The following is a 22108-nucleotide window of genomic DNA, read 5'->3' on the forward strand; positions in this document are numbered from 1 at the left end:
GTTCCCTAGAGACTGTTCTTGTGATATTTTGGTAAAGAAGGTGGAAGGTTTTTGCCCTCTCTGATAAGTCTGCTTGAGGGTAAAGTAAAGAGTTTTATATTAATTCCACTGGCAGAGGAAATCTTAAAACGGCCTAGTATTGACTGTCATATGGTTGTTAACCTTCACTCTTGTGAAGATCTATAATGGAAAGAAGCAAACTGATCAAAGAAAAATGCAAAATGTACAGTTTGAGGAGAAAAAGAACACCAGGAAGTCAAATAAAGCTAAATCCAGTTCAAGGAAATAAACAGATTAAAGGAAAGCCTGATGTTAAATGGAATAAAGGGAGTAGATTCCTCAGGGCAAGATCCGTCCCAGCTAAACTTCCAAATAGTGAAAAGGAATTAACAATTTAGGCCCAGGTATGGTGGTACATACCTTTAATCCCAGCACTCAGGAGACAGAGGCATGTGGATGTCTGAGTTCAAGGCCAGCCTGGTTTACATAGCAAGTTCCAGGACAGCCAAGCTTAGGCAGTGAAGGTAACCATCAAAACCAGAAATCTGATGAAGATGTAATTGAATAAGGGGACCATGTTCCAGCCCCAGAAAGCAGCAGAACATAGCAGTTTTGGCCAGGTGGTTCTGTCTTTAGAGTCAAGGATACAAGAAAGGAATTATGGAATCTCCCTCCTCAACCAAAGAAAGCTGCTGAGGCCAGGCATGTGAAGCCTTCATGAAGGCCCAGAGAGGCCATTGTGTGAAGCTGTGACTGTGAAGCCTGGATTTCTTTGGAGACCCCAAGATGTTAGAGGCGCCAGAATCATGGGATACCTGCTGAGGAGAGATGCTAACAGAGTGGAACCAGCCCAAGTGAAGAAGTATGTTGCAGTCAACAAAGCTGAAGGGTTTTGGAGACCTGAAGAACATTTTGACATCAGACATGGAGATGCAGAATTTGGTGTTTGCCCAGCTGGTTTTCGGCATTGCTTTGGTCCAGTATTTCCTCACTATGCTCCCTTTCCTCCATTTTGGAATGGTAATGTATATCCTGTGTCATTATATTTTTGAAGTATATTATCTGTTTTTTTTATTTTGGATTGTACAGGAGATTGCAATTAAAAGATTGTATGAATCTCAGAAGAGACTTTGAACATTTAAACAGGGTTGAGACTTACAGTAAAGAAGGACATTTAAAAGAAATTACAGCCTATGGGAACTTTTGAAGTTGAATTGAATGCAATTTTGCATTATGTTATGGTAACAAGCCTATGAGAGCCAGGGAGTGTGGAATGTGGTGGTTTGAATAAATATGGTCCCCCATAGACACGTGTATGAATGCTTGACCTATAGGGGATGGCACCAGTAGGAGTTGTGGCCTTGTGGGAGTAGGTGTGGCCTTGGAGGAAGTGTGTCACTGTGGAAGTGGGCTTTGAGGTAATATATGCTCAAGCTACCCCTAGTGTGGTACAAAGTTTTCACTTTTGCTACCTGCAGGTCAAGATAGAGAACTCCTAGCTCCTTTAGCACCATTTCTGCCTGTATACTGCCATTCTTCCTGTCATAATAATAATGGACTAAACCTCTGAACCTGTAAACCAGCCCCAGTTAAATGTTTTTCTTTATAAGAGTTGTGGTCATGGTGTCTCTTTGCAGCAATAGAAAACCAAACTAAGACAATCTTTTATAGTTTTTTTTTTTGAGTATTCACACTGATTTCTATAGTGATTAAACCAGTTTGTGCTCCCATCAGCAGTAAATTACCATTTTTGTTTCTTCCTTGCTTTTCTCGTCTTAACCATTCTGTCTTCACTCTAAGGTGAAATCTCAAAAGTAGTTTTAACTTGCATTTCCCTGGCTAACAAAATGTTGAACATTTTTAAAAAAGTGTTTCTTAACCATTTGTAGCTCATCTTTTCATAGCATTCTGTTTAGATCTATATCTCTCATTGGTTTTCTTGATGTTTACTGTTTTGAGTTCTTCCTATATTCTAGTTTCTAACCTCTGTCAGATGCATAGCTGATAGTTTTTTCCCCCGTATGCTCTCTTCCCTCAATGGTGGTGTGCTTTGTTTTTCAGAATCTTTTTGGCTTCATGATGTCCACTTACTTGTTAGTGTTAATGGCTGTGCTATAGGAATTCAATTCAGAAAACCCATTCCTGTGCCTGTAAGCTCAAGCACCTTCCCTACTTTCTCCTCTGTCAGATTTGGGGTATCTATCAGGTATTATATCAAGGTCCTTGATCCATTTAGAGTTGATTTATGTACACAGTGACAGATAAGGATCTAATTTCCTTTACATGCCACTATCCAGTTTGAGCAGCAGCAATTGTTGAAGATGTCTTTTCTCCAGTATGTTTTTGGCTTGTCAAAAGCTGGATAGCAGTAAGATTGTGGGCTTATATGTAGGGGTGTAGTTCCATTCCGTTGATTACTATGTCTGATTTTATGCCAGTGCCATATTGATTTTTATTGTGATAGCTCAGTAGTGTACTTAAAATCTGAGATATTGATACCTCCTTATGTTGTTCAGAACTGTTTGCGTTATCCTGGGTATTTTGAGTTTCCAAATAGAATTTAAAATTATTTTCCTATTTCTGTGAAGTATTGTGTTTGGGTTTTGATAAACACAATATTGTATTGGTAGACTGCTTTTGGTAGGATGGTCATTTTCACATGAATGGGTGGGGCAGGTTTTCCCATCTTTTGGTATCTTCCTCAGTTTTGTTTTCAGTGTCTTAATGTTTTTTTTTAAAGTCTTTCACTTAGGTTTATTCCAATATTTTTTGTTTTTGTTATTTTTTGAGGCTTTTGTGAATGGAATTGTTTTATTGATTTCTTATTTTGTTTGTCTTTTGTACTTAGGAAGGCTGCTGTTTTTTGTGTGTTAATTCTGTATCCTATTTTGAAAATACATTTATCAGCAAGAGGAACTTTCTGGTAGAAGCTTTAGAATTCTTTCTACAGAATCATATCATCTATAAATGAGGATATTTTGTCTTTTTCCTTTCATATTTATAGCTTCTTTATCTTACTTGTTTTATTGCCCTAAGATTGCCAGTATTATATCGAATAGGATGGAAGAGAATAGATGCTCTTTTTTTTCTCTATCTCCATTTGGGATGATGTTGGCTGTAGTCTTAGTATATATTACCTTTCTTAGGTTGTGATAGATTCCCTATATTTCTAGATTCTCTAGGACTTTGTTGTGAAAATGTGTTAGATTTTGTCAAAGGCCTTTTCTCCATCTGAAGAGAAGAGATAATCATTAGATTCTTGTTTTCAGTCTTATGTGGTAGATTGCATTTATTTACGTGTATATATTGAACCATCCCTCCATCCCTGTGATGAAGCCAGCTTGATTGTGGTGGATGATAGTCTATGTGATGTGTTCTCACGTTAGTTTGCAAGTGGTTTACTGAGAATTTTTATATTTGTGGGAAATCTTTGACTTTTTTTTAAATGAGAGTGATACTGGCTTTGTAAAAATGAATTAAAAATGTTCCTTAGTTTTCTGTTTTGTGTAATAATTTGAGGAGTATTTATATGAGTTCTTTGAAGGTCCATTAGAATTCTGTCCTGGATTCATCCATCTGATGCTGTGCTGTTTTCAGGTGGGCAAGTTTTAATAATTGCTTCTATCTGATTGTAAGTTATGGTTCCATTTAGATTATTTATTTTTTTAATATCCCTATGCTTCTCTGAATTTTCTTGATGTCTGTTGTAATATCTCCTTGGCATTAATCTGGATCCTTTTATTTTCTTTATTTTGGTTGATTTAGCTTAAAGGTTTGTCTAACTTCAAAGAACCACCTCTGTAGCCTTCAGGTGTATCAGAACTTACTAATTTGCAATCTCTTTTTATTTATTTATTTATTTATTTTAATGTAGGCAGTTAGTGCTATGGATTTTTTCTCTTAGAACTGCCATTATTCTGTCCCATAGATTTTGGAATGTTGTGTTTTTTCATTCATGTTTTTGTTTATTTGTTGCTTTGGGGTTTTTGGTTTTTAGTTTTCTTTTTACTTTGGTGGGTTTGTTGTTGTTGTTGTTGTTGTTGTTGTTGTTCTCTTTGCAACAGCCTTTGCTGTCTTGGAACTTGTTTTGTCGACCAGGCTGTCCTCAAACTCACAGAGTTCTATTTGCCTCCGCCTCCCAATTGCTGGGATTAAGGCATGTGCCACCACACCCAACTTCATTCAGTTTTTGGAATTGTTAAAATTTCTTCTTGGTTTCTTCCTTGACCCAGTTATCACTCAGTAGGTCTTTATTTGTTGTAAATAAGTTTGGGTACTGTGTAGTTTCTATTGTTGATACCCAGCTCTTTATTCCATTATGACAAGATAAGATGCAGGATGTTATTTGAAGTTTGCTGTAATTTTAGACTTGTTTTGTGTCATAATATGTGGTTGACTTTGGAGAAAGTTTTATGGGCAGCTGAGAAGAATGTACATTCTATAGTGTTTTGAGTTGAATGTTCTATAGATGGCTGTTGGTCCATTTGATTTATGATGCATTTAATTCCACAGTTACTCTGTTTAGTTTTTGTTTAGATGACCTTGCAGTTCACCTACTATTACTGTGTTGGTGTCAGCCTGTAGTTTTAAGTCTACTGGTGGTTTTGTTTTTGTTTTTAATGAAATGCAACTATGCTTGGTGCATATATTTTAAGATTGTAATCCTGTTGGCAGACTTTTTTCCTCTTTAATGAGTATGCAGTGCCCTTTCTTATCTCATGTTCAGTCTTGGTCAGATATTATAATAGTATTTTCTGCTTTTTTCTTAGTTCCATTTTCATGGAATACTCTTTTTCATCCTTTTATCCTAAGTTATGTCTGTCATTGATAATGAGGTATGTTTCTCAAAGACAGCAATACTAAGGCTCCTTTTCTTTTTCAGTCTGGTAATCTGTGTCTTTTTATTTGGGAATTGAGACCATTGCTGTTTAGTTGAAATGCATATTAATTTTTGTCATTTTGTTGATGTGTGTGTGTTGTTTTTATTGTTTTATTTTTTCTTTATCTCTTTAGATTATTTGTCCTGGTATCGCTAGTTTGATTGTCCCTTTTGACCCCTTAGGTATATTTATTGCTCTCTTCAGATTAAAGTATTCCTTCTATTATCCCCTATAGAACTGATTCCTTTAATGTGTTTTATCATTGGAAATTTTAATTTCTCTTTCACGTTTAATTGCTGAGACCTCCATGACCTTCACTGTCAGAAGAGAAATCGGCCACCTGAGGCAAGAAGACAGTTCAGTGCAACATGACTTAGTAGCTGCTGGCGGTTCAAACTTAGGAAAGTCTAACCCTGAGTGGTTTATTTTAGGCATATTTAAACACAGCAAAATCTGGTGAAAACTATTCTTGTACTAATTAATTCAATCCCACACATACAATAAAGCATACATGATGGAGGACTCCCATTGGCTAATAAAGAAACTGCCTGGCCCATTTGATTGGCCAGCCCTTAGGTGGGCGGAATAGACAGAACAGGAAGAAGGAAGTGAGGTAGATGGCTCAGTCAGATGCTATGCCTCTCCTAAGTTAGACAGACTGCCGTGCCTCTGCTCAGGGAGAGAGATGCAATGAAGCCAGCCTCCAGGACAGACGTGCTGAATATTTCTCGGTAAGACACCACTTTGTGGTGTTACACAGATTATTAGATATGGGTTAAAGCAAGAGATGTGAGAATTAGACAATAAGAGGCTAGAAATAATGGGCCAGGCAGTGTTTAAAAGAATACAGTTTCCGTGTAATTATTTCGGGTGTAAAGCTAGCCGTGCAGGAGCTGGGCGGCCAGGAGCCGGGCGGCGGAAAGCGGCCCGCAGCTCCTCGCTACACATACAGATTTGTATCTGTCTAAATCTCTTTGATACACATGACTACATCAAAATAGTAAAGTGCATATGACATCTTCTGTAAAGCTAAGTTCTGTAGTTTGACTAAGAAAAACAAATTTATAAAAATGTCTTGGAGGATCCCTCCATCTACACAATTTGCACCAAGGTCACCAGGCTAGAAAACAACTTTTCTCTAGTGTGTGCTTAAAATGTATTCAGTTTTACAGAAAATGTTATGTATCACAGATAAGACAATATTCTTTATCTGTTGGGTACAACATTTTGTAGCCCTGCTTGCTAAGTAGAGTTGCTCTCTGGTATGATTTAGCTCTGAGCTTTCTTCTTTATCTGGAGGAAGCATATAGTGTGAAAGTGAGGTATTGTTTCCAGATCTCTGCAGTGTTTTATGCTTTTTAATGTTAGGACTCAGAAAAGGTATAAGCCCAGCAAAGCTTCTTTGTGTCCTTGGAGCAACACTATGTTTGTTTTTTGTTTTGTTTTTTTTTTGTTTGTTCGTTTTTGATGAATCTTTCTGGTCTGCCATCACTTGGGTAAAACTGACTGCACACTCAACTATGATGACTTTACATCTGTCCCAGTGTTAGCTACCAGGGAAGGTGCTACACTTTTCACTCATGATCCCTATGAAGTTTGTAGATAGGAATACTAGGATTGGGGAAAATGCTTATGCAATGCAGTGTAGCATGTGGGATGAGTGGGGATAGAGTATGAGTAAGGGAAAGTGTTTAAGCTAGGGGTATAAAAAGCAAAGATAATGCTGTATGTTAGATTTGGAGAGAAGAAAGATGGACAGAAGAGACTCTTTCCCAAGACACAAGTCACAGCCTATCAGTTGAACATTTAAAAATGCAAAATTGTGTCTATTAAGAGAAAAAAAACAATTTAAGGAAAAAATTAAAAGATATATAATTAAAGATTAAGAGTATATAAACTCAAACAGTAGACTGAAATAGTCATTATGTTCTCAGTCAGTTTCTCTTTGTGGTTGGGGAGGTCCTGCCTGTGTGTTTACCCTAATCTAATCTGACCATCAGCACACAGTACTTTCCCACACACCATGCTGGTCTTCCTGCTTCCAGGATGCAGAATGCTGAGCATCCCTGTTGCAGGCTTCTTTACCACACTGCCTTTACCCTAGTCTGAGTTTCTAGGTTTGGACTTCTCTTTGGCACCTCTGTGGGTCTGCAGGCCCTCTTTTAGGGGTAGAAGTCTAAGCAGTGCAACTTCCCATGTAAGTTCCCATAGACTCTTATCTAGAGCTGTGGGGTTGGGTCGGGGAATCATTTTTTTGTTTGTTTGTTTGTTTTTGTTTTAAGTTGAAGTCAGCTCATGTACTGTTCCAGCCTCCTTTTGCTGATTACCTTGGGAAAGGGTCAAAGAACTTTCTCCCCAAGACTCTTGGCTCTGGACTTTAGGTAGGGTAACTGGTTTTGTGAAGCTCTCAATTTTGTATTAACATACTCCTTGCTCAGGTCTGCTTTGATTTTTTTTTTTTTAAGCAGTATTCAGTACTACCCTGGGGCACTATCTATACTTTCCTCTGTGGCTGCATGTATGCAGTTGCACTTGGAAGTGTTCAATGATATTCTTTTAATGGATCATAAAGAAGTCAGCTCATCGAGTGTAAGTATCCAAACAGTAGATGTTTGACTTAGTTCCTACAGAACGACTTTTATAACCAGTCAGCCTTTCTCTGTGTCTCTGTCAGTCACCCCCCATCCCTCTACCACCCTCCTGTTTATTTCATATAGACTTGTATTCTAAGTATTAAGAGTCAGTAATTTGTGAAAATTAAATGTGTTGCTGATCCTTTGATTACCTTAAAGGGGTAATTAAGTGTGCCTGAATCTTCTTTTCATTACAAAATACCTGTTGGACTCAGTTTAAAAAGTGGAAAGGTTGGATCTGGGATTGCAATTCAATGATACAGTTTTTTCTGTGGATGTTAAAAAAAAAAAGAAGTTAAAGCTGGACAATGGTGGCATATTCCTTTAATCCCAGCAATTAGAAGGCAGAGACATGAGGATATCTGTGAGCTCAAAGCCAGCCTGTTCTACAGAGTAAGTTCAAGCCAGGGCTACACACACAAAAAACAAAACAAAACAAAACAACAACAAAAACAACCTGTCTCCAAAAACAAAAAAGTAGAAATCTTTTTTGGCTAATGGCTTTGTGGTTCCAGCCCTTGATCAAGACAATATGTTGCCTTTTATTGCTAGTGCTGTGATTAAACATCATGGAGTGTGTGGTGGTGCAAATACCTATAATTCAGCCGGGCAGTGGCGCACGCCTTTAATCCCAGCACGTGGGAGGCAGAGGCAGGCGGATCTCTTCGAGTTCAAGGCCAGCCTGGTCTACAAGAGCTAGTTCCAGGACAGGCTCTAAAACTACAGTGAAACCCTGTCTCGAAAAACCAAAAAAAAAAAAAAAAAAAAACCTATAATTCAGTAGAAGGGGGTCGTTGAAAAGGCACTGGGTCTCACTGTCCCTTTTAAAGACATAGCCACAGCAACTTTGCAAAACACTTAAACAGGGCACTAAGCCTTTAACATAGGAGCCCTTGTGAGATGTTCCAGATTCCAGCTATCTACAGGAACTTTTAATAGTAGGCAGATCTTAAGAGCATAGATGTAGTCAGACCTGTACTACTATTTTAATAGCTCTGTAGTTGGATAAATAACATTACAGTAGTGATGAGAATGTCATTAAAGAAAAGCCCAGTGGGAACTGTGTATTAGGAAGAATGCTTTGGAATGAAGGTCTTCCTAAGTGTACCCCCTGATAGAATACACATTTATTGCTACTCTGTAACCTTTTAAGGTCTTTCTTTAACTGAAAAACTGAGACGACCTCACAGGGCTATTGACAGGATTAAAGAAATTAGAGTATTTTTGAGAAATTAATATGTATTTCTTGAGAAGTTTCTAATTGGACCCAGTTTGACTATTGAACCCACCAAATGGTGGTTACCTGCAATTGCCTTTGGTCATGAATAGGTGTCTGGGTAAACAGAACCTTTCATGCCATGTAACCAGTATACTCAGGACTGCTTCATTTCACTTAAGGATGTGACTCTTCTTGGTTGTCAACTTGACTACTCCTGGAATTAACTAAAACCAAAATACCAGTGTGTACCTGGGGATTTTTTTCTTAATTGAATTTTTCAAAGTGTGAAGATCCACTTCTAATCCAGATCTTTGGAGTGGAAAAATATACCTTTAATCCAAATCTTTTGAGGTGGGAAGATCTGCCTTTAACCTCAACCACACCTTCTGCTGACAACTTATATAAAGGAAATGGAAGAAGGAAGCTCTCTTTTCCTTCTCGTTCTCATTCTTGCTGGAAAGTCCATTCCTTAACTGGCATTAGAACCAGCTTCTTCAGGATTCCAGTGTATACTGAAGACCAGCTAAGACGTCCAGCGTCATGGATTGAGCAAGTGTTAGATTCTTGAACCTTCCGTTCATAGTGAGCTGTTGTTGGGTTAGGTGAACCACGTCACCTGCAAGCAATTCTAATATAGCCTGTGTTTCCATGCATGTAAATAGATTAAACAAATTCATTCTATAAATTCTGTTTTCTGAATAATACATATTTATTACTTGAAGTACAGTGACTTTTTGTTACAAATGTTCATCCCTTGTAAGGCATTCTGTATCCTGTTTTCTTTGCTCTAGGTCTAGTTAGAAAATTGTCCAACAAAATGATCCAGCTTTAATGTATCTGTGAAACTGATGTGATTAGGTGCATACAACATCCAAAGCTATTTGCAGACCATGTGACATGTTGAGTCTAATCCAGAATCCATGCCATATAACTAAAGGTAGAGGTTGACTACAATTGTTAAACTGCAGTGGTAAACAGGAGCCAAAGTTTGTCGCCCTTATATTTCTGTTTTGTTGTGCTCTTTTGAATTCATTTTTATACGCATGCATATGTAAGTTCTGCTCATTGGTAATTGCAAGTTCTCACAATTTCTGTATCCTTAGAGTTGACACATTGATCGATTCCTGACTCAATCAGATGAAAAGTTATTGTGAAATTACTAAAGTGATGTACATTTTAACATTCAATAACTAATGCTGTACCAAACGTCCTCATGTAGGAGCTTTTTTCCTTTTTTGTTTTGTGTTTTTGTTTGTTTTGTTTTAGCTGTTACCTTGAAGTTATCTCAAGATTTGGACTATTCGGTCATAGAGTGTAGGTATATTGTAAGTTTATTTTTATGCCTTCCTCCCTCTCCCTCTTCCCTCTTTTTGCCTCCATCCCTTCTTCCCTTTCATTCTTGAGACAGACTGGCATTGAAGTAAGCAGTTCTCCTGCACCAGCTTTCTGAGAGCTAGGGTTACATGAGCACATCACAATGTCCACATCCAGCCATATTTGATTTTGATGATTTTTTTTTTTCAGTGAAACATGTAGGTGAAATTAACTGCCTCGGAACAAAACAATTACCTCAATCAGGCTTCTCTTTTACTAAGCACTTTTGGTATAGCACCTTTCACAAGGAATATTTTATGTGGAAGAATTAAAGGAACAAACCATCCTTTTCCATAATACAAACTGTAAGCACTCAGGCAAGGTCAGTGCCAGAGCTTGTATGCTCTGGGTTTTTTGGAAGTGTTTGAAGTGATTCATGTCCTACTCTCTGTAAAAGAACATTAATGAGAAAGACAGAGCTTTTATTCTTTGGGTGAGTGAGTGAATGGCTGTCTAGAGTTTTCCCAAATGAGAGCAGATTCTTTTTGTGGTATCCAGAGCTTCTGCTGGGTCCAAGTGCAATGTTCTACAGTTGCAAAAACCCAACACATAACCTCACTTTTGGAGTGTGAAGTGAGGCCATTCTTAATAATTATTTTAACTCAGAGGAACTCTCCTAAACCCCCTCCCCCATATATGTGTATCCTCTCTCCGTGTATGTGTGTGTGTATAAAATATTAAGCAGATAGCCATTTTCATACCAATATATTCTCTATTTAAAGAACTGTGTGGTGAAAGTCTTTTAAAAAAAAACTGTAGTCCTTTGGAAAACAAGTCTGTTAGTGTGAAGACATGGGTGACTGTGACCTAGTGAGACTGGTCTGCAGTTTTCCTCTTTGTCTCATATAAGAAAGTGAACATGATTAATTTAAAAAGAAAAAAAAAATGTATGAACTGTTGGTCAGAGCTATCAAGAGAGAACTGTGTGGGCTGAGGATCAAAGACTGAGATAGTTGTCACCAGGCCACAGTTTCTATAGTCTGTGCGAGGCCTTACTACATTGTTAAGTGTTTTACTTGAATGATTAAGTCTTAGAATAATAAAAACTTTGGTGTATTTTTTCAAACCTTCTGTGATGGCTTTTCTTGCTTGTCAACTTGACTACATCTGGATTTAACTAAAAGCTAAACAACTGGGTACACAGATGAGGGATTTTTTTTCCTAATTAAGCCATGTGAAGTGTGAAGACCCACTCTTTTTGTTGTTTTACGGAAGATGGTATTTTTTTTTCACTGTGTAATCCTGACTATCCTGAAACTCACTCTGGACACTATGCTAATCTCCAAGAGATCTTCCTGCCTTTGCCTCCTAAGTATGGGGATTAAACATGTGTGTCGTCATACCAAGCAGAGAATACCCACTTCTAATCCACATGTTTGAAGTAGAAAGATACACTTTGTATATGGACATAATTTTATGTCAACTTGGCTCAGGGTAGAGTCATGTAAGAGGAGGGAACACCAATTGAGAAAATTCCTCCATAATATTGAGCTATAGTCAAGCCTGTAATTTAAAATTTTAAATTACTAATTGATGTGGGAGAACCCATCTCATTGTAGGTGGGACCACCCCTGGGGATATTGATTCTGGGTTCTATAAGAGCAAGATCAGCAAGCCATGGAGAACAAGCCATTAAGCTGCATCCTTCCATGGCCCCTGCATCAGCTCCTGTGTCTAGGTTCCTGCCCCTTTTGGGTTCCTGTCTTAGCTTTCTTCAGTGACAGACTGTATTGTAGAAGTATAAACTAAATAAACCATTTTTCCCCAACTTGCTGTTTGGTCATGGTGTTTCATCTCTACAGTAGAAGCCGTAAATAAGACACACCTTTAATCCAGATGTTTTGAGGTGGGAGGAGCCACCCGTAATCTGGACCATATCTACTGGCAGCCTATATAAGGACAAGAAAGAAGGAAACTTCTTTGCCTGTCCTCTCACTCTATAGCAAGTCTATTCCTTTACTGGCATTAGAGCCTACTGCTTCCATATTTTAGCATATATTGAAGACCAGATGAGACACCCAACCTGCCTCATGGACTGAATAAGTACTCAGTTGTTGGACCTACTGTTGGGGAGGGGAACCATTGTTGGACTAGCTGGTCCACAGTCTATAAGCCAGCCTAATAACTGCCCCCCTTTTTATAGTGTGCCCCCTCTCTAAAATTTCTGTTCTGCTAGAGAAACCTGATAAGAACAGACTTTGGGACCAGAGGTACTTCTGAGCAATAAAGTATAAGGATGAATTTGTTTAAGTATATGTTAAGTATTTGGAATAAGCTTTCCAATTTGCCAGTACATGCAGTCATCGAAGTTTCTCCTGGAAGCTTTGAGAGTGCTGAAAACCCATGGTGTGAACTATTTTACAAACTTAAGGAGACAGACACATTTGTTTATCCTAATTCACCAATTGTGAAAGGCAATGAATTAGTGACTCTGTATACAAAACTTTTGACAATTTGAAGAAAAATAAGGAAATGATAATGCTGCTCAGTTGCTGCAAGTATCTCTGGATAAATTGACCAAGAGAAAGAATGAGCTCTGTGATAAAATTAACCAACATCTCACATCGCCTAATACAGTGAAGGACAACAATGAACTCAGTGATAAAACTGGCCAGGTCCAGATGTGCATGAGCAGTCTAAAGGTTTCCAAGTGTGCCCTGGAAGACAGTCTTCTCTTCAGCTGCCACAAAGCTCAAATGGTGGAAAATAAACTGAAATCCTCATTGTAAGGTTGGCTAAATTACAGCAAAAATTTAAATCCCAGCCTTGATGGCACCAGTGGTTAAAGTAAGGATATTGATAAATAAAGAATGGGTTCTACTAACTTGGGATAGGGATGCGTGGAAGAGCACTATTGAAACTGATAACTTAACCCTCATTCTCAAGGTTTATCTTACCTGTTCTCCACTCTCAGCAGATATCCTCTCATCTGCACCCCCTTGAAATATTGCCTTTCCCACATTTGACTGAGGAAATTAGTCCTGTATTATCTGCTAAACCAGCAATGACTTTCTATGAAACAGATGTCAGGCAAAGCAATACTGATGTTCCTCGGGGACCACCCATACTTGCTTCTAGAGCTATAACAAGATTTAAGGTCAAGCAGGTTCCTAGAGGAGAGATAGAAAGTATAGTCCATAAGGAGGTGTGCTACACTACTAAAGAACTTAATGAGTTTTCAAATCCATTCAAGCACAAGTCTGGGGAATAGTGTATGGGAATAGATTGTAAGGGTGTGGGATAAAGGTGGAAGGAACATCAAACTGGATCAGGCTATAGGGGCCCACTGAGTGAAAATTCTTGGTTTAATATAGAAACTCACACAGGTAAAAAAAAAAAGTGTCAAAAGTTTAAATGGTTAGCTGGTGCATTTGTCAAAGTATGGCATAATGAAAAGGAGTTGAGGATATCTGATATCTATCCCTTGGCTTAATATTGATGAAGGGATTTTAAGGCTTAGGAAAATTGCAATGCTGGAATAGGTACAGTATGCTGAATAAAAACCAATCCTCCACAATGAGAAGGCCTCCTTTACTAACCCTATAAGATAGAAAATATTGAAAGGGACACCAGCACCTTTGAGTAGCTTTGTTATTGATCTTTTCCTTGTTCCATACCTTAGGGGTGGAGATGCTGCTGCTGAGTTGCATGAATTACAAGCAATGTATTTAATTGGGCTCTGAAGTAGCAAGAGCCAGGTACCAAAGACAATGTGATCTTAGTTATTGTAATGTACAGCACAGACAAAGCAATATCCTTAATGGCCTGACCCAAAATGGACAGCACAGGCAAAGTGAATTTTATGGTGGCTTGGCTCATATGGACTTTTAGTATTGGCTAATCAGTCATGGTGTTTTTAGGCATGCATGAAAGACATAAGGAAGCTATTACATTTTTGTTTGATCTGTATATGCAGAAAAATTCTGAAACAAATGAAAAGAAGTCCCCATTGAATTGTAAAAGGGAATTTAGGTCTATGAACCAATTTTCAGTTTTTGAGTCAGTTTGCAGATGCAGAACCCCTTGAATAAAGAGACAGCCAAGTTCCCCTGAGGATGGACCTTGATGAAATTTTTAAGAGTTTTACTCTTAACCTTTCTTCAGTTCTTCCCCAAAGGGACCTATGACCTTTTTACAAAGTAACTATACACTGGGAGAAAGGAAACAATCAGACTTTTGGGGGTTCTACTGGATACCTGTTTTGAATGGTACTGATTCCATGAGTTCCCAATAAACATTGTGTTCAAGTAGGAGCTTAATGTCAGGTGATTCATGGGATTTTGGCTGAAGTCCAACTCACAGAATGTCCTGTGAGCACCTGAACTTATCCTGCAGTTATTTCCCCAGTCCCAAAATGTAAAAATGGTGTAGATACAATCAGAAGTTAACAGAATTCTTACATTAGTTCTGTGGTCTGTGGAGTGAGGGTTATTATAGTTGGAAAAGCTAAATGAAAGACATTATAGCTGTTCTCTGCCAGGGAAAAAATAGTGAGTCAACAATAGTATCACACATCCCTGGAGTAATTAGCCACCAAGTAAGATTCGGTGGAGATGGTTTCTACCACATTTAACACTTTAACTCTCCTGTATGGCCAGTGCAGAAGACAGATGGATGATGGAGAATGACAGTGACTAGTTCTGTGCCATATGTAGAGTCCTTGAGCAAATTAACACATATCTTCGTACATAGTATACAGCTATTGATGTAGCAAATGCCTTTGCACCTGTCCATAAAGACTAGTAGATGCAATTTGCTTTCACTTGGCAAGGGCCGCCATACTCCTTTACAGTTTTGCCTCAAGGGTATATTAACTCTGTAGTCCTGTGTTGTTACTTAGATCAAAAGGATCTTGATCATTTGTCTCTTCCACAAAATATCACATTGATCCACCATGTTGATGACACTATGCTGATTGGACCAATGAGTAGGAGGCAACACCTTTAAACTTTTTGGTAACACATAATGCACATGGGAAATAAGTCCAACCATATTCAAGGGCCTTCTACTCTTAGGAGTCCAGTAATGTGGGTAAAGGTAACTTAATCTAAGGTAATCTAAGGTAAAGGATAAATTACTGCATCTGACCCCACCCACCAATTAAAAAAAGTACATTTATCTAGCAGGCTTATTAGGATTCTAGCTACAGCACATTCCTTACTCAGATGTTTTCTTGGCCCGTGTATCAAGTGACTCAGAAATCTGCTACCATTGTGTGGGTCCTGAAACAGAAGAAGGCACTTCAACAGGTCCTGGCTGCTCAACCACTTGGATCATATGATCCAAAAGACCTGATGGTACTTGAGGTGTCAGTGGTAGATAGAGATGGTATTTGGAGTTTTTGGCAGGACCCTATAGGTTAATCACAGAAGAGACCTTTAGGATTTTAGAGCGATGTGCAATCATTGTTTTCAGATAACTATTCTTTAGAGAGAGAGCTCTTGGCCTGCTATTGCACCTTAGTGAAAACTGAACATTTGACAATGGACCACCAAGTTCCCATGCAAACTCAGCTTCCCATCAGGACCTAGATTTTATCTAATCCACTAAGTCATAAAGTAGTATATGCATAGCAACAATCCATTATCGAATGGAAGTTATTTATTTCAAATATATGTGATTGGGCCTGAGCAAGTCCTGAAGGCACAATTGCATTACATGAAGAAGTTACACAAATGCCTATGGTTTCTACTCCTGTTAAAATGCCTTCTTCTGCTAAGAATGTACCTATGGTTGACTGAGAAAGAGAAGACTAGGGCCAAGATTACTGATGGTTCTGTATGTTATGCAGGCACCATTCAGAAATGGACAGCATTATAACCCCTTTCTGGGACAACTCTGAAAGACACTTGAGAAGGGAAATCTTCACAATGGACAGACTTTCAGGGGATACACACGGTCATTCATTTCTTTTGGAAGGAGAAAGGGCCATAAGTGTGATTGTTCATTAATTGATTCATGGCTTTGCCAATGGACTGTCTGGATGGTCAGCGACTTGGAAAGAGCACAATTGGATAATTGGTGAGGAAGACATCTGGGAAAGAAGTTTTGACAGATCTCTCCAAATGGGCAAAGGATGTTGAAATACTTGTATCCCATGTAAATGCTCATCAAAAGGTGACTTCAGCTGAAGATGAGTTTGGTAATCAAGTAGATAGGATGAACTATTCTGTGGTCAGTCTGCTTCTTTGTAGATCCCTTTCCTTGGCCAATGGGCCATGAACAAAGTGGCCAGGGTGGCAGTGATAGGGTTACTCAATAACATAATGCATGTGCTCAACAACATAAACTGCAATGCACCAAGGTTGACCTAGCTACAGTTGTTGCTGAGTACCAGATCTACCAACAGCAGAGGCCAATACTGAGCCCCAGATATGGCACCAGTCAGCAATTTTGTTGCAGACTCACTACATTGGACCACTTCCTCCATGAAAAAGTCAGCACTTTGTTTTTACTGGAGTAGACATTTATTCTGGTTATGGATATGCCTTTCCTATGTGTAATGCTTCTACCAAAACCACAATCTGTGGACTTACAGAATGCCTGTTAATTGTCATGGTATTCTATACAGTACTACTTCTAATCAAGAAACTCACTTCCAGCCAGAGAAGTATGACACTAGGTCCATGTTCATGGAATTCCCTGGTCTTACCATGTTTCCCTCCATCCAGAAGAGCTACCCTAATAGAAAGATAGATAGAATGACCTTTTGAAGACAGAGTTATCATACCAATTAGGTGGGAACATCATAGAGAGTTGGGGTAGATTATCCAGAAGGTGATATATGCATTTAATAAGTGGTACTGTTTCTCCCATTGTCACAGTCCATGTGTTGAAAAGGGAGTGCTACTCAAGTTACCAACATGTCTGTCTCCGGCGGCAGCTCCATGGCTTTTCCCCAAACTCCACTTTTCTTCTTCCAGCATTCAGTTTAGTTTAGTTTTTCCTGCATAGCTCTGTACTATCCTGCTCTGCTATAGGCTCAAAACAGTTTCTTTATTAACCAATGGTATTCACAGCATACAGAGGGGAATCCCACATCACTTCCCCTTTTCTCTTTAAAAGAAAGGTTTTAACTTAATCATAGTAAAATTACATAGTAAAAATGAAACTGAAACAGGTATCAAGCAAGAATTACATATATATATATATATATATATAATCTTTTATCATGACTAAGGAAAACTGTAATTATAACTACATATTCTTCAACTCCATCAAAGACTCCATCCAGAAGAATATACTATTACCCAAATAAACAGGAAGTGCATTGTAGGAAACTCTAGAAATGACAGAGATAGCTTGCTGGCTTGACAGTCACCCAAAGGTCTTCTGTACTGTTGTGGGCATCCATCTTCAGACATCTGGCCCATAGTATCTGGCAGATACTATGTATTCCACAAAAAGCAGGAAATTTCAAAGACAGTTCTGACCATATTGGCAGTTTGTCAGTCACATTTTTCTGTGCCCTGCAGAATGTCTAGCAGACTCTCTGAGAAAGCAGGAATCCTGAAAGACAGTCTCATTTTTAGGCAAATTCAGCAGTCATTTCTCTGCGGGTCCTGTATGTCCAATTCACACAGCATACCATCAAGCAATGCAGGCAAGAGCAGTTTCTTGCTGAGATGGCTAACAAACTCCATAAGGAGCCTCTTCAATGCCCATCTTCCTTTTGAAGTAATTGGTGCTGCATATATGTCTCATGTCATGAAAAGTCCTAACTTCTTAAAACATTTTAAATGCCATATTCTGAAAGTCTCTGAAAGATTGGAAGAATACTTATCTTACTGAAATATATCTCCATATATTTATCTAGAACACCTAACATGACTACAAGTTTGATTATTATAGATGATTATCTATTAACCTATATTTCTTAATTATGCATTACATTTTAAATGAGCTACACAAACACAATACCTTAGTGAAGGGCAAAAATACATATATACAGTATAACAAAATTAATCTTAAATTTGCTTCAATAAATCAAGATCCATACCAATACAAATCTCTATAGCGTATCCCCCTTTAAATGTAAATAAGCATTTATAAACAATCATTTAGGGAATTTGAGCACAGTCCTCTCTAAACTACTTCCTGCTATTTATTGGGCAAAGTATTTGGGGGGTGTTCTCAGCAACCTTTCGGGAAGTCTTGGTCCATTAAAGCACATTAGTCTGGAATTAATTCACAGGTTCTCATCTGTGGAAACAAAAGAAGAACCTCTTTTCTAAAGCAACATATCTTTAGATTCATATTTTGAACATAAAATACCATGAAACTATGTATGTTTGTTATTTAGCTCCTTCTCAGTCAAAAAATTCAAAGAAAACACAGTAATATACATAATCCAGACTCTCTGTGTATTTTCATTCTTTATATGACTTATTTTTACTCATTTTAATCTGACTGTCTATACTCTGTCTCCTTAAAGACTTTGTTTTATTTTTAACTCTCTATACTATTTTTCTTCTCTCTCCCAAGTATATGTACAACACTGTGACCCATTTAGAGGTCTATATCTGTCTCAATCTGTCTTTGTTGTGTATCTGTAATTATTTTCTGACCAGGATTGTTTCTTAAAATGCTAAGCACTTCTTACAAACCTAAGCTGTGGCATTGCTAGGGGAAATATGGCACTACCTGCTTGCCCTGCCCAGTCCAGCATGGCAAAGCTGTTCCCTGCCTCTGAGAGACATGTACATTGCCTCATTTTCAGGCACACAGTCAGTCTATGTTGCCACTAAGGAAGTTGCCACACTCTGGTCACAAACCTCATTTAAATGCTCCATAGCTAGATCTCATCAGAGTTCATACTGGCAGCACAGCCCAGGAAGCTGCAGCCATTTCAAAACAGCACAGCTTTTTTTCCCTGTTACTGTTGAATCAGGAAAACGTCTCTTAAAGGGGCTGTGGCATGCTGTCAGCAAAATGCTGGCTACCAAGAAACCATGCTGTTCTTTTGTGTCTAAAATGACTTTTTAAGCTTTTAGGTTTTGCATGGATGTAGCTAGCACATGTTGGAACACTGTTTTTTTGTAAGGAGGCTTACAACATTTCCCTGCTGTCCAGACTCCCAAAATAACCACACAGAAACTGTATTAATTAAGTCATTACTTTGCCTATTAGCTCTAACTTCTTATTGGCTAATGCTTATATTTTAATTTAGCCCATTTTTAGTATCTTATATTTTACCATGAAGATCATGGCCTATTGGCAAGGTTCCAGCATGTCTGTCTCTGGATATATTATCTTTTATTTTTCTGTCTCCAGTGGTGGCTCCATGGCTTCTACCCACACTCCACCTCCCTTCTCCCAGCATTCAGTTTAGATTTTCCTGCCTAGCTCTGTTCTGCTGCTCTGCTATGGGCTCAAAGCAGTTTCTTTATTAACCAATGGTATTCAAAGCATACAGAGGGGAATCCCACATCAGTCAGTAGCAAATTACAACAACCTAATCCAGTCAGGATGACAAAGGGCAGAGACCCTTAAGGAATGACAATATGGATCCCTCTTACAGGAAAAGAACCAAATCACTGTGTATGGAGAACATACAGAATGAGAGTAGAAAAAAGTAGCTATAAATACCAGCTAAGGCCATGGGACCATTTGCAGAAATGAACATTATAATTGACATCAGTGTTTGTTTCTATTGTATTTTGTTAAGAATGTGTTTATGCAGATATTTGTATTTTCTTTTCTCAAATTTTTTATTATGTAATGTGTAGTATAATATCAATTAAGAGAATATTAGTGGTTATCATATCTAAGTTTGAGATACTAAAAGAAAGTCCCTCAAGGGAATTGCCACTATTAAATTTATACTGTTTTTGTGGTTGTACAAGGAAGAGTTAAATCATATTTGGCATAATTATGACATGTGTAAGTATATTGTGTGTTTGTAGTTATATTTCTATCATGTTAGGCATGACTATGGCATGGTTATTGCTTTCATTTGGAAAGTAAACATGACACAAAAAGATAGGATTGTCAAATTGAAAAGATATGTACTTATGAAGGCTAATCTTGGTTATCATCTTGACCACACCTAGAATTAACTAAAATGTAATTGACTGGGCATAGTTGTAAGGGATTTTGTTTTTTAATTCAGTCATTTGAAGTGGAAAGACCACTTCTACTCTGGACCTTTGATGTGGGAAGATATATCTTTAATACAGTTCTTTTGAGGTTGGAAGATCCACTTTGAATCTGGGCCATGCCTTCTACTGGCAGTCTATATAGAGGACAAGAAAGAAGGAAACACTTTTTCTCTTTGTTTGCTCTCACTCGCACTATCTTTCCTTTATTGATGTTAAAACTTACTTTTTTGTGAATCTGGCATATACTGAAGACCAACTGATAAATCCAGCCTTATAGACTGAACAACTACAGGATTCTTAGACCTTCCTTTTGTAGAAAGTGATTGTTGTACTAACTTGTCCACAATCTGTAAAGCATTCTAATAAAGCCCCTTTCTATAGATATATAGGTAGGTATGTAGATAGATAGAAAGATAGATGATAGATAGAAAGAAAGAAAGAAAGAAAGAAAGAAAGAAAGAAAGAAAGAAAGAAAGGAAGGAAGGAAGAAAGATAGATAGATGATAGATAGATAGATTATAGATAGATAGATAGATAGATAGATAGATAGATAGATAGATGATAGATAGATAGATGATAGATACATAGATACATAGATACATAGATGGATGGGTGATAGCTAGACAGATGATAGATTTATTCTATAAATTCTGTTCCTCTATACCAATGGTTCTTACCTTCCTAATGTTGCAACCCTTTAATACAGTTCCTCATATTGTCATGACCCCTAACCATGAAATTATTTTTGATGCTACTTCATAATGGCAGTATGCTACTGTTATAAAAGGTGACCCATGTGAAAGGGTCATTTGACCCCCAAAGGGGTCATGACCCACAGGTTAAGAACCACTACTCTAGATGCTACAGGCTAGAAAACCCTGACTAATACATCTTGTGAAGGAGTTTTAGGGCCCTTCTAACTTCTCTTTTTCTTTATGCCTATTTGAATTGTAGCCCATATACAGTCTGTCTTCTGGACCAGCAAAGTATTCTTTCTTGTTCTCAGCTCCTGGCATAGGTACCAGCATCACTGGTTCTGTTTCTATGGAAACGAGCTTCAGATGGGTGCCAAGAGTAGGGATTTCAACATTTCATCTGAAATAATTAAGTAAAGCCCCCAATTCTACTAATCCCAATTCTACTATCCCTTTTTATGAAAACAAGATGAGAAAGGCTATGAACAGGCAGCAGCATGCAACAAATCTACGTCTCTCTAGGAGGCTGGCATCCTTTTGATACTTGTTTTAACAAGCAGTTTATCATGGAGAATATGGCCAAATGATTTGTGTCACTTTTCTCAGATTTCCTTTAACAGTGTGCAGATCCCTGTCATATTTGCCTTTCTCATTTCTGTACTCATACTTAGCCTACATGGTGACCATCTGCTCTGGACTCTAAATCTAATTGGTAAAATGTCAACCACCTCTACCATCAGTATATAGGTATAAATAGTAATAGTAGTAATAGTAGAAGAGAGAGAGAGAGAGAGAGAGAGAGAGAGAGAGAGAGATATCTTCTTAAATGCTTTACATTTAGCAAATATTTGTTACTGGTCCTTCATGGTGGGACACAATAGATAACTTTGATAACTAAGTTTTCAGCACAACACCTACCTTTACAATGCATGTAATATAATACCTCAGTCTAAAGAGTTCCTTTCCATGGCCTTATTCATCATGCTTCTTTTACATTCGACAGTTGAGGGAAGCTTACCAGAATGTTTGTGAGAGCATGGTACTGAAGAGGAGCTGGTTGGTAGTTGACCATTCTTCTACATGCAGACATATATTAGATAAATCACTAGCTGGTTCCTGTTACCACAAACTGGAAAATAAGGAGTAGACTATTTTCCTTCCCATTCTTTTTTCTTCTCTTCAAAGTGACTGAAATGAGTAAAGAGGC

The 22108-nt window shown here is 38.0% G+C and overlaps 1 pseudogene; it reads left to right on the forward strand.

Moving 5' to 3' along the window:
- Nucleotides 1–16887, forward strand: part of LOC121677227 — a 16955-nt pseudogene extending 68 nt beyond the window's left edge.
- The last annotated feature ends 5221 nt before the right edge of the window (nucleotides 16888–22108 follow it).

The sequence above is a fragment of the Arvicola amphibius genome, chromosome 6 (assembly GCF_903992535.2).
Source record: "Arvicola amphibius chromosome 6, mArvAmp1.2, whole genome shotgun sequence".
Lineage (NCBI taxonomy): Eukaryota > Metazoa > Chordata > Mammalia > Rodentia > Cricetidae > Arvicola > Arvicola amphibius.